This window comes from Myxine glutinosa, chromosome 1 (genome assembly GCF_964187855.1).
Source record: "Myxine glutinosa chromosome 1, kmMyxGlut1.1, whole genome shotgun sequence".
Lineage (NCBI taxonomy): Eukaryota > Metazoa > Chordata > Myxini > Myxiniformes > Myxinidae > Myxine > Myxine glutinosa.
The window spans coordinates 157,617,173-157,628,954 of NC_136261.1; the positions used below are offsets into that span (position 1 = coordinate 157,617,173).

Here is an 11,782-nt window from a genome sequence, read left to right on the forward strand (position 1 = left end):
ATCCTTCATTCGTGAGACAGCCAAAATGGATGGCAGATATTAAAGTTCTTTGGGAAAAATATCTCATCATTTTCCTTTTAATAGTACCCAAATCTCTTGGCAATATAAATTTCGTAAAACTCCTGAAATGGGACTGTCAAATTCCTTCAATCATGCTAAATTTTGAAACTCCATCGCTTGTAATACCCAATTTATCCCATAGGGCTTGAAAGTTCTTTCCCAAGTTCATGCAGCATTCTGCATTTGAACCCTATGATATCATTCATAATAATCATCATGATTTTATAGTCATGGTCCTATCATAATCATCTATTTAAACGAACATTTCCTTTATCACCACAGCTATGTGGTATAAATCAACCATAGAATAAAACTGTACATAGCAACAGGCTACCTCATGGCCACTTAGTATACCTATTGACAATAAGTCATAACAATATCGAATAATCATTGAATCAATTCAAAAATCGCTTCCACTGCTCTAGCCGCAGCATTCGTTATTTTGTTTGCTCATTCACTATTCCTGATTCGTCATCAAGGATCTCCATCATCACACAGGGTACTTAATTCCGCATTTTAATGAGAATTCAACAGGAATTTACGACTCAAAGGAAAAAGAACGAGCAGACCTTTTGCAGGATGATCGTTACAAAATCGTTACATATATTAAAGTATTTATAATGTCGACAAATCATATCTTAATTCTTAAAAGATTTGGTTCTTTGAATAAATCACAGCACCGGGAGAACCAGCTCCAAAAATGGATCTTTGTGTTTATTCAGCACCCTAGTAATTGGCTCTTTGTGTACTAATTACACAGCACCCAGGCCCCGTTCATATGGATCTTTGTGCAGCGCTACACAGCACCTGAGCAAAAGGGGTTTCATCTACATTTTCCCTATTCGGTGTACCATCCGTGATATTTGTTTGCTCATTCACTATTCCTGATTCGTCATCAAGGATCTCCATCATCCCACAGCGTACTTAATTCCGCATTTTAATGAGAGTTCAACAGGAATTTACGACTCAAAGGAAAAAGAACGAGCAGACATTTTGCAGGACGATAACTGGAATTAGTCGTGAAAATATATCCAAAATACACAAAAATACACACCCACACAAATAAACAACATTTATTCCGTTTAACAGAACAAACATTTCCTCTATCATGACATGCATGTCTTCAAAATTATATGACCAAGAGAAAAAGTAAAACTAATTAAAACTGCGGGCAGTGATAATCCGGGGACCATACTGCTCCATCCTGATTGGACGAGTGCGTGCTAGAGTCGTTAACAACGACAGTCCAGATCCGAGTGTTCAAAATTTCAACTCAATCGATCGAAAAATGAACGCAGGGATGCATTTTAAAGGTGCAGTGGCACTAACTGGGTTGCCACGAATATGGCCACGAAATTGCCAATATGGCCATCACAAAATATTTTCCTTAATCAATTGGCTCTTAGCATAACCAATCTGTAAGTATTTCATCCGAAGATGTATTTCTGAGGACTTTTAATTAAATAAGTCATTTATAAATCAACGAGTTAATTTATTAAATGATTAATCAGTAAATCAATATTTTCCTTGACAGCCACATCACTTGGTCAGTGTCATGTCCAAATATCAGCTTCCTTACTCAAAAGGTGCCTGAGTTAATGTAATGTAATTACTGTAATAAGATTACTGCAATTACTGTAATGATTACTGTAATTACTGTAATTACCGGAACTGTAATTACTGTAATTACCTCAGGTAATTACTGTAATGTAATTACTGTAATTTAATAAGAAATGTAAATAATTAAATGAGTACTTCATTAATCACTCATAATTAAATAACTCGTGAATTCTTATCCGGTTTATTTAACATTTGAGTGTCCCCAAAACGTTGGAGCAAAACGTTGCAACAACGAAAGTGAAACGTTGTAGCGACGTTGTGGAAACGTTAGCACAACCCAACATTTAAATGTTCACAAAACGTTGGAGCAAAACGTTGCAACAACGAAAGTGAAACGTTGTGGCGACGTTGTGGAAACGTCAGCAAAACCCAACATTTAAATGTTCACAAAACGTTGGAGCAAAACGTTGCAACAACGAAAGTGAAACGTTGTGGCGACGTTGTGGAAACGTCAGCAAAACCCAACATTTAAATGTTCACAAAACGTTGGAGCAAAACGTTGCAACAACGAAAGTGAAACGTTGTACTCATTAAATCCCATATCTTGTCACCCTTTGCATTGTTGAAAGCAATTAATTCCATACTCAATATTACCTCAATTTATATATACTAGGGCGTGCCCGCACGTACGTGCTTGCAAAAAAAAACATGCGTGCAAACAACAACAAAAACTTTGAAACCACGTGGCAGTAACGACCACAGAACCCCCCTTCTATTTACATGCAATGGTTTGGTCCATTCGCAAAGCCAAAGCGAACGACCACAGAACCCCCCCTTCTATTTACATGAAATGGTTTGGTCCATTCGCAAAGCCAAAACGAACGACCACAGAACCCCCCCTCTATTTACATGAAATGGTTTGGTCCATTCGCAGAGCCAAAGCGAACGGCTTGCGAGTACGGTGACCATACCTTGGGACCCACTTGTCCGATTAATTTCAAACCTTGACAAATTTTCCATTCCTTCCCTTCCTGATCTTTCGATGTAGGGCTGGGTTCTTTTTTTAGGATCATGTTGCATCGAGCATTATTTTCCAAAACAGTGTGAACATTAAACCACACCAAAACCTCTGACATCCCACCATTAACACCTATTGTAAGCGTGCCGAATCAGTAAGCATCACCCCTTCTATGAGCCTCGACCAGAGGGTGGTTGTTACTCACAAACACTCGTCGCTAGCTGTTCCATTGTCTGCCGATTCCCACTCTGCTGTTTTTGTCTCATAATCACCAAACAAGAACAGTACACATTTCCTGTAATTATCTCTCATAATCAGGATAAATTTGGAACAGCCCTTAAACTAACACCAAGCAGATCAATTTTTATATTTAGGTTGAGGTTTCACACAAACTGGTTAACTAAATAATACAGAATTATTATTATTATTATATCTCCGCCTTGGTGAACAGTTTATGTTTTGTATCCCACTGATAGGCCGGATCTGGATTCGGACCTGAACCAAAAATGGAATCGGCGTGTTTTTGTCACTTTTTTTTTTTTTTTTTGAATAATATTAAAATAATAACATTAATAAGTATATTATGTTAAATATCATGTATATCGCTTTTCACCCGATCTCTTTATGGTGAAGAATCACTTTAAACAATTCTCGTAGCCGGATTCGCACCTGGGTCTTCACCAAAATCCAATCATTTCGTCGTGTCACCCATGCTATTTATCTGGCAAATTTCGTTAAAAAAAAAAACAGCACTGGTTCCGTGTCACCCATGCTATTTATCTGGAAAATTTCGTCAAAAAAAAAACAACAGCACTGGTTCCGTGTCACCCATGCTATTTATCTGGCAAATTTCGTCAAAAAAAACACAACAGCACTGGTTTTGTTTCCTGGAAGCGTCCTGCAAAACGCTTTGCTTCTCGCAAAACGTCCGCCAATGGGAAGTAAAGGGAGGGAAAAGGAGCGGGAGGAAGAGACAGGGTGCCGGAATGGACATGAGGGACAATGAGGGACAGTGAGGGAGTGTTGGTATGCAATTTTTATCCAATCGCCATCTTTCACAGTAATTCTGGACCGGCATGAGGTGGGATTGTCTGTCATGAATTTATTTGTTGATCGAACGAGTTTTAATTTGTCTAAATCCGACCAGTCGTTTCCAAAGATATAAGCCTTTTTGTCGCAATACCATAAATTGGAATGAGGTAAAAATATATATATATAAATATAATTCCCTTTCCCGGTTCCCTGTCGCTCGCCGAGCGCCGAGCAAGTCGCTCGCTCGCCGAGCAAGTCGAGTGCTTTGAACAAGTGCAAAAAAAAGAAGTACTTAATACGTGTAATGCGGCATTTGTGAACGAGTGTACCGGCCTTACACGTCCTGGAAGCAAATGGTCGCAAGGTGCACGCTTGCTCCGTTTGCTCCCAGGTCACAGTAAGACCCTTAATGACCAGCGCAAAAATACGTATTTACAGAAATCATTTAGGAAAACACGAATAAATAGAATCATTTAACACGTTTCATCCTTGTATCACCTATGGACAATCGCAAGTCCCACACAAATCCTCCATGTATATACAACATAACTATTCCCAAGTTCGTAAATCATACTGGACCAAAAACAAGACACACTCACCTTTTAAAGACTTGTTTGTGTCCAGTTGATGTCAGCGGTGCCTCCAAATTGTAGGGGAATTTGTAGCTGAGAGACTCACAGGACTCCAATGACCGGACACAGGTTTACAAAAGGTCTGGTTTATTAACTGGTTATTCACTTCATTCCATTTACCAAATAATACCGCATAATATAATGGATCAGGTTAACTCTTTTCCAATGTCCTTCTCGTTCGGCTGATGTTCCTCTGCCACTCCCGTTGGTCAGAGCTTCTGGTAGCAAGTCCTGTCGACTCCACGTTTGCTCTCGTTTATATGGACAAACTGGACTTAATCCCCTCTCCGCTAATGCCCCGAGGTCATGCATGTACCAAGTCCTGGTATCAGCTCGCTCCCCTCCTGTTGTGAGTTCCGTTTACCAAACGATAGGGGGGTGCTTCAGCCAGGGGCTGTGACCAGGTGGACAAGAGATTATCATGTTCGGGCGCATTCCTGACACTCATTTACAAACTCGTCTTTCACAGAGTTTGCATGTAAAATGTATCTGCTTCGTTACCAGGTTAATTAATAAGTTACCAGTGCCAATTAATAAGTTACACTGAGTTACACTTCCACATAACCCTTTTGAGGGCGATTTCTCACATTTGCCATTGTATTCGGAGTTGTACTAGTCTGACACCGCTCCTGATTTTCCCTTTCCATAGCATAACATTGGGACATCACGTGTCCAGGTTTCTTGCAAAAAGCGCATGTAGGCCCGCAGGAGAACCTCGTGGTCTGCCTCGAGCCCCCCGGAAGATAGGTCTGTCTTGGAACTGTAGTCTTCTGATTTCTAAAAGTCGTGGTATCAGAGTGGTCCTCATAGTCATCTCGAGGCCGCCCCCATGAATTTTTGTTCTCCGCACCGGAGGTACCATAACTCCCCTGGCTAACTCGAGGCGAGAAGTTAGGTTTGCTGAACCCCATCCTGCATGTCAAGGCATAGTCATCTGCCACGGTTGCTGCCTCATACAACTTTGGTACTTTCCTTTCCTCCAGATGTACTTTAATGTCCTCGTGAACACACTGTTGGAATTCCTCCACCAGGATCAATTGTCGCAATAATTCGAAGTCTTTCCCAACCCCTTTTGAATCACACCACCGATCAAACATGGTTTCTTTCATTCTGGCAAACTCCACATGGGTCTCACTCTCCCTCTTCCTGGCATTCTGGAATTTTTGCCAGTAAGCTTCAGGGACCAATTCATAGGCTTTGAGAATGGTTTTCTTCACTGTCTCATAATCTGGACATTGGTCAATCGGTAAAGCCGAAAATATATCTTGAGCTTTACCCACCAGAACACTTTGCACTAACATGGTCCAGGACTCCTCAGACCATTTTAGCATTCGAGCCACTTTCTCAAAGTGTAAAAAGAAATTGGCTACCTCCTTTTCATTGAAGGGTGGAACCAGACTCACATGCCTACCAACATCCCAGGTGTTCTGACTAGTTGTCGAACTAGCCAGCATGGATGGTACCTCTCCCCGTTCTCTCATTAACTCCAGCTCTTTGCATTTACTTTCCTTCTGAAGCTCCATGTCACGTTCCCTTAACTCCCTTTCGGCTTTTCTCTCCTCTGCTTTTCCCTTTTCTCTTCCCTCTTCGAGTTCCCTTGCAGCTCTCCTTTCCTCTGCTCTTTCCTTTTCTCTTCTCTCTTCGAGTTCTCGTTCCTGTTCTGCTCTTTTTTCCTCGAGTTCTCTTTCAACTCTCCTTTCCTCTGCTCTTTTTTCTTCTAACCTTTCCTCGAGTTCTCGTTCCTGTGCTTTTAACCTTTCCTCGAGTTCTCGTTCCTGTGCTTTTAACCTTTCCTCGAGTTCTCGTTCCTGTGCTTTTAACCTTTCCTGGCTCTGCAATTGCATCTCCATTTTCCGGAGCTCCACATTTTCTTGTTCTTCGGGTAACCAATCCAAGGCTACCTCTTTCCATGTTCCTAGTCCCACCAGAGATTCTATCACCAATGTCTGCATCTCTGCTTTCTTCATATTAGCTCGGACCTCCAAGTTAAAATGTCTGGCCAATATGAAGAGTTCCAATTTTTTTAATGCTTGGAACTGTGCCTCACTAGGGGACACCGCAAACTTTCCTGCATCAAACACCATGGTGACTATCCGTTAACACCTGTTAACCTTCACACAAAATTTTTCCAATTTTTTGAAAAATTTGGGAATGTTGAAAAAATTCCAAATTTGGGAATTCTGGGAATGTTAGGGAATTCTTTCCCAGACGAAATTTAGGGAATTTAATCCACAGTACGAGATTTATGGAATTTAATCAGCAAAGACGAGCCCCCAATTTATCCACAGTACGAGCCCCCAATTTCAATCTGGGTCAATCCCGAACGGATGTTATTAGGGAATTTGGATCCCGGACGAAGACCCAATTGCGAGCCCACGAGTCAATTGGACGAGCCCCCAATTTCTGTTACGTGCTCCTCCCCGACCCCCTGGTCGCGATGTACCTCTGAGTCCCGAGAGGAGCCACGGCAAAAAAATGTTATTCTGTGTCAGAAATCAATAGTGAAACAACACCAATGATTATATCAACAAACAAATATTGTATTAAAAATCACACAAGAATAACAGTACAACAAATAGCAATCAAAAGTACACTCAATATATCTTATGATGGTACCATCAACTAGCATAGGATAACACACGGTGTTCCAAGTGAGTGGAAAAACCTTCCCCAATGTCTCTATATTCCCGTCCTCAAGATGAGGTTGACTCGCTCCAGCGATCGCTAGAACAACGTCCAATCGAGACCAGAATCCCGTGCGGATGGCAAGGGCAGTCGCACCGCCGAAGCAGCTCTCAGGCGTAGGCGGTCGAAGCGATGCAAAAAGTCACGTGGTCCAAAACCAAAAGCAAACTCGCGGCGGAATGGGAAATCCCAAAGGCCCCCTCCAGATAGGAATGTTCCCGGTTCAGTCGGCGAACCGCCACTTAAACTTCAAACTCAGCGTTACGCACACACATCCCCGACAGACGACAGGATGGTGAAAAAGCTGACGCATAGCCAAGACCTTTTACTGAACAAAGCGCGAGTGTGAAAATGGCCGACGGCTCTTCCTTGAGTCGACACGACCAGGCGATGATTCTTCAGAATCGCAACGCCCAAACCTGACCACGCAGGTTTTTCAATCCCCCAGCGATAACACCTATCGCAGGAACTCCTTTCAAGGAAACTCAAAGTTCACTCGCGACTTTTGTTCGACAACGCTCGCTACGGAGCTGGAAACTACTCGCTTCTTGTCCGACTTCACTCGCCACGCCCTCGCCTTCTTCTTCTTCCTCGTCTTCCGGTTCCCGATCCGGTTTCCTGTTTCATTTAAAGTTAACCCTTTTACATTTTGATAATACTAATGGCCATTTCACTTAAACAATGATAATAACAATACATAGAACTAGAAGTGTTTCAAGTGGATGAAAACCACAACAGCGGAAGTGACGAATCCGTAACAGTTGACTCAGTCTGTCATCCTTTTGAGGTCGGCAAATTGAGCACCAGTTCACTGGTAATTCCCTGTGTGTCGCAAGAGGCGACCAACAGGGTTGGTGGCAGGAAGGGCATCCGGCCATAAAACATTTCTTCAAAAAGGGGACCACGGTGCCCGAAAAAGGCCAACCCCCACTCTGCGGGGAAAAATGGCCTCGAAAGGTGGTTCAAACATGTTGCGCAGTGTTGCTAGGTTTTCTTGCTAGGCTTTCTTGCTGTGTGACATTGCTGCTTTGACAAGCTTGCCTTTATCAGCGCACTGTGGCTGATGCGTCGCTCATCATTGTCGATGCGCTATACTATTTATAGGGCGTCGGAGTTGCCAAAGCGGTCTCTTGGCAAGGGCTATGCTGGATGGTTTGCTATTACCTTGCCAGCACACAATGAGGGCAAGAATTTGGAATTTGGCCAGGGTGCTGACAATAACTATAGTCTACCCATTACGAAATACACTTTGGGATTTTTAAGTTCCACCAACATAACGTCCATCTGATTGACATAGCCCTGCACGTGAAACACCAGGGTGAAAGTTTATACCTGCATCGAGATTTGACCTCAGGGTAGTTGGTGCACACACCTCTAAGTTACCCTCCCAGCCCTGATGAAGTGCTCAGCATTTAAAATACTTTTGTAGTTTCATCCAAAACAATCCTCCATGCCTCATCATGTGTGCCAGTTTTGTACTTGCTTAGTAATCACCTTCTTTGGTTTCGGCTTGATTGCTTTTTAGCAAAACATTTTCATACCCACTGGATAATTTATAAACACGAAAAATGTAAAGTGGAACCACCATGATTCCACAAACAAATTGAACCAGAGCACCTTGAAAGCCCTTGCCTTGGATCGAGGTGTGTGCGCTTTTCTGAACTTGCGGTGAGCCTTGCTGTGATGATACGCAAAAGCATCTTTGCTTTTTGGACGTCATTATCATGTGCATCTCACGATGCAATGAAAGGGTGATGTTGTCCTGGTTTCTCTTTCGTTGCTGCAGTTTATGCGATTACAGTTTGCCCATATTGTTCAGTTTGGTGTATTCCATGTTATGTTGTTGACATGTTTGAATTGATTTTGAAGTTGTTGGTGTTCCCTGAAAGTGCTGCTCATCTATCATGATGGTTTGGCTTATCCAGCTTTGTTGTTGTTTCGTATACAGCATGTGGCTGCTAGTGGCATCATTTTCTGGAGGTGTGGCTGTACCGCTGATGCAGTGCCCTCTGTTACCAGTAAGCTGGTACTCATTTTGCCGACCACGGAAGGATGACAGGCTGAGTCAACCCACCTGGTGCTATCTCATTGGCCCGCCAGGGGCTCAAACTCAAGACCCGAAGATCTCAAGCCGGCCTCCCTAAGCATTAAGCCAACACCAGGCTTCTGCTTATTCAGCCGTAAAGTGTTGTTGAATCAGAGTTGGTAAGTTGTTACAATGCAATCTGTAGATGTACACACTGAAGCCTGTGAAGGCTGATGGGAAAAGGTATGGACATTGATCTCAGATGCTGGTAAGGTAATCAAGGAGGCAAATTTGTGGAGAATAGAGTCCATATTCATGCCATTTTATGTCAGCTTCATTAATCTAGGTGACTTGTGATGTTCCATCACATTCATGACCTAAGTAAGCCTTGGATAGGGTAGTGCTCAGGATCTGGGGCACTCATTGTGCATCGCCTGACCTCCGTCATGTTCCTGTATCCACAATGTTGATGTGACGGGCTTGTTAAAAACAACCATTGGATGTTGATGCTGAAGGACTCAAGTGAGTGATACTGCTGAAGCTCAGGATCATCTGGTTGCAACCTTTATTAGGCAAGACAGACATTGTCTGACATGAATGCTGCACAAACACAACTTATCATTTAGAAGTGAATATTTGTCTCAACTCTCTAATCACCTGTGGAGGCTAGTGTTACTCTTAATCTCCATTGGCAGACAAGTTGAGCAATAGATTTTATCAACTGCAGATCAATAAGAGTGTATGTCAATAGCCATGAGAAGTAAGGTGTAGCTGACGTTTCGAGTGTTGCAGTACCTTACCTTTGGCAGACTGAACCATTAATCTGACTCTTACTTCCAATATCTTGTAGTAACGAATCCACCGTTTATTTTGGAGGTGTCATGCTTGATGTTGACATTGAAAATTGTTAACAGTAATTATTGTGTTCCTTGCTGCAAATAAGATTCATTAAAGTATCGGAAATATGAGAAATATCCATGGATGAGAGATGAACGAGTTCGTATGATTTACTGTTAATGGAAGCGATTGGTGGCAGACACACGGACACGAACACGCGCACACACACACACACACACACACACACACACACACACACACACACACACACATGATTCGCCTTTTAGCAATGGATGCCAAAAAATTCACAAGCTGATCAAACACTTTGAATATGTCCTTCAATCTTTACAAATCTCAAACTATCACAATCTCTCTCCAAAAGGACCATCTGGCTAACTCTCCGATCTACTTTCTTTGCAATCCTCTTGAAGTTCAGTCATTCAAACTTCTGGCTCTCACTATCAGCCATGATTTTACTTGGACAAACCACATTTCAAAGTTGGCCTCCAAAGCCAGCCACCAACTCGGCATCCTCCATCATACAAGGTCCTTCCTTGGCACACCTGAACTCCTATCCATCGACAAAGCTTTCATCCACAGCTTCATGGAGTACTGCTCTCCCCTCTGGGCCAGCTGTCCTACCTCACATTTGGTTCACCTTGACAACGTGGAAACCGAGGCCTTCAAGATCATTGGAATCTCCCACGAAGAGGCTGAGTTTATTGGCCTATCACTTCACCATAGGTAGGTATAGTCTGTGTTCTACCACATCCTTTCTGGGCTTGAACGCTCTGCTCTTTCCATACTTTGCCCACCCCAGATATCATTGTCCACAATCAACCCCTTCTGGTGAATCTACCCACATCCAGGATCACTGCTCACCTTTAATCGTTTCTTCCTCTTTCCGCACCTGTAGAATCAACTCCCACACTCTCTTCAATCTCATTCCTCCCTCCAGGTCTTCAAGACAGTTGTTCCGCACCATCTCAGATCGTCCCCAAACCAAAACCTTGATATTTTCTACCCTCATTTAACCCCACCCTTCCAAATTTCTGGTTTCCCTTCTGAGGTTGGCAAAATGAGTACCAGTTTACTGAGAAGAATGAGCCATTTGAGTGTTGTGCTTCAGAGTTGCGACCCATCCAGGATTGTGCCCCCCGAGCCAAGGTAAAACTGCCTCGGCAGCAATACGCAAATTAGGACATGTTCCTCTTTTTCTTAAAAATGGACCAAAGTTTTCACCTAATATTAAGCACTCTTTGCATTGTCGCTTAAATCTGAGTTTGCAGAAAAACAAGTGCATTTATGGATGTATATTTGTAGTGCAAAGTAAAAAAATGACCCCACCGGTAATTTATTCCGTCGAGTTCAGGTAGCTGTAATGTTATTGAATGCGAGATGGCGCAATTATTGTCCGGGGTTCTAGGACCTCGTGAGCTTTAAATTCAATTTTATGTCTCAAATAATGTTGGTAAATTGGGGCTGTGGATGCATTACGGATGTTATGCTAACTGACTCTCCAAGACTCTCAACTCACCTTCACTCTTTCATTCCTCTTTTCTCCCACCTCTGGAACAAACTCCCTCACTCTCTTGAATCCCACTCCTCCCTCCTGGTCTTTAAAACAGCTGTTCACCACCATCTCTTATCTTCCCCCATCCAAAACCTTGATCTTTTCTACCCCCGTTAATTCACCCCAGATACACTTTTTTGAAATACCGACTTCTTTCCTGGAAGTCCTGGCTGTGTCCATGTGTTTTTTTTTTTTGTGTTTTTTTTACCTCTCCCACCCCCTACTCCCCTTCCCACGCCTCCTCCCCCAAGCCCTCTCCCTCCCACAGATCTCCCGATGTCCCTGCTCTCAAATGTTGTTTGTGTACCTCCCTCTTCCCCCATCTTGTCTCCCGCTCCCTGTATTTCGTCTTATGTGGC

The 11,782-nt window shown here is 42.8% G+C and overlaps 1 long non-coding RNA gene across 1 annotated transcript in view; it reads left to right on the forward strand.

Moving 5' to 3' along the window:
• Positions 1-9,989, forward strand: part of LOC137430260 (uncharacterized) — a 36,175-nt gene extending 26,186 nt beyond the window's left edge. Inside the window, exon 2 of the long non-coding RNA XR_010985026.2 lies at positions 8,936-9,989. This is a non-coding gene — a long non-coding RNA (uncharacterized LOC137430260). The remainder of the gene's footprint in view (positions 1-8,935) is intronic.
• The last annotated feature ends 1,793 nt before the right edge of the window (positions 9,990-11,782 follow it).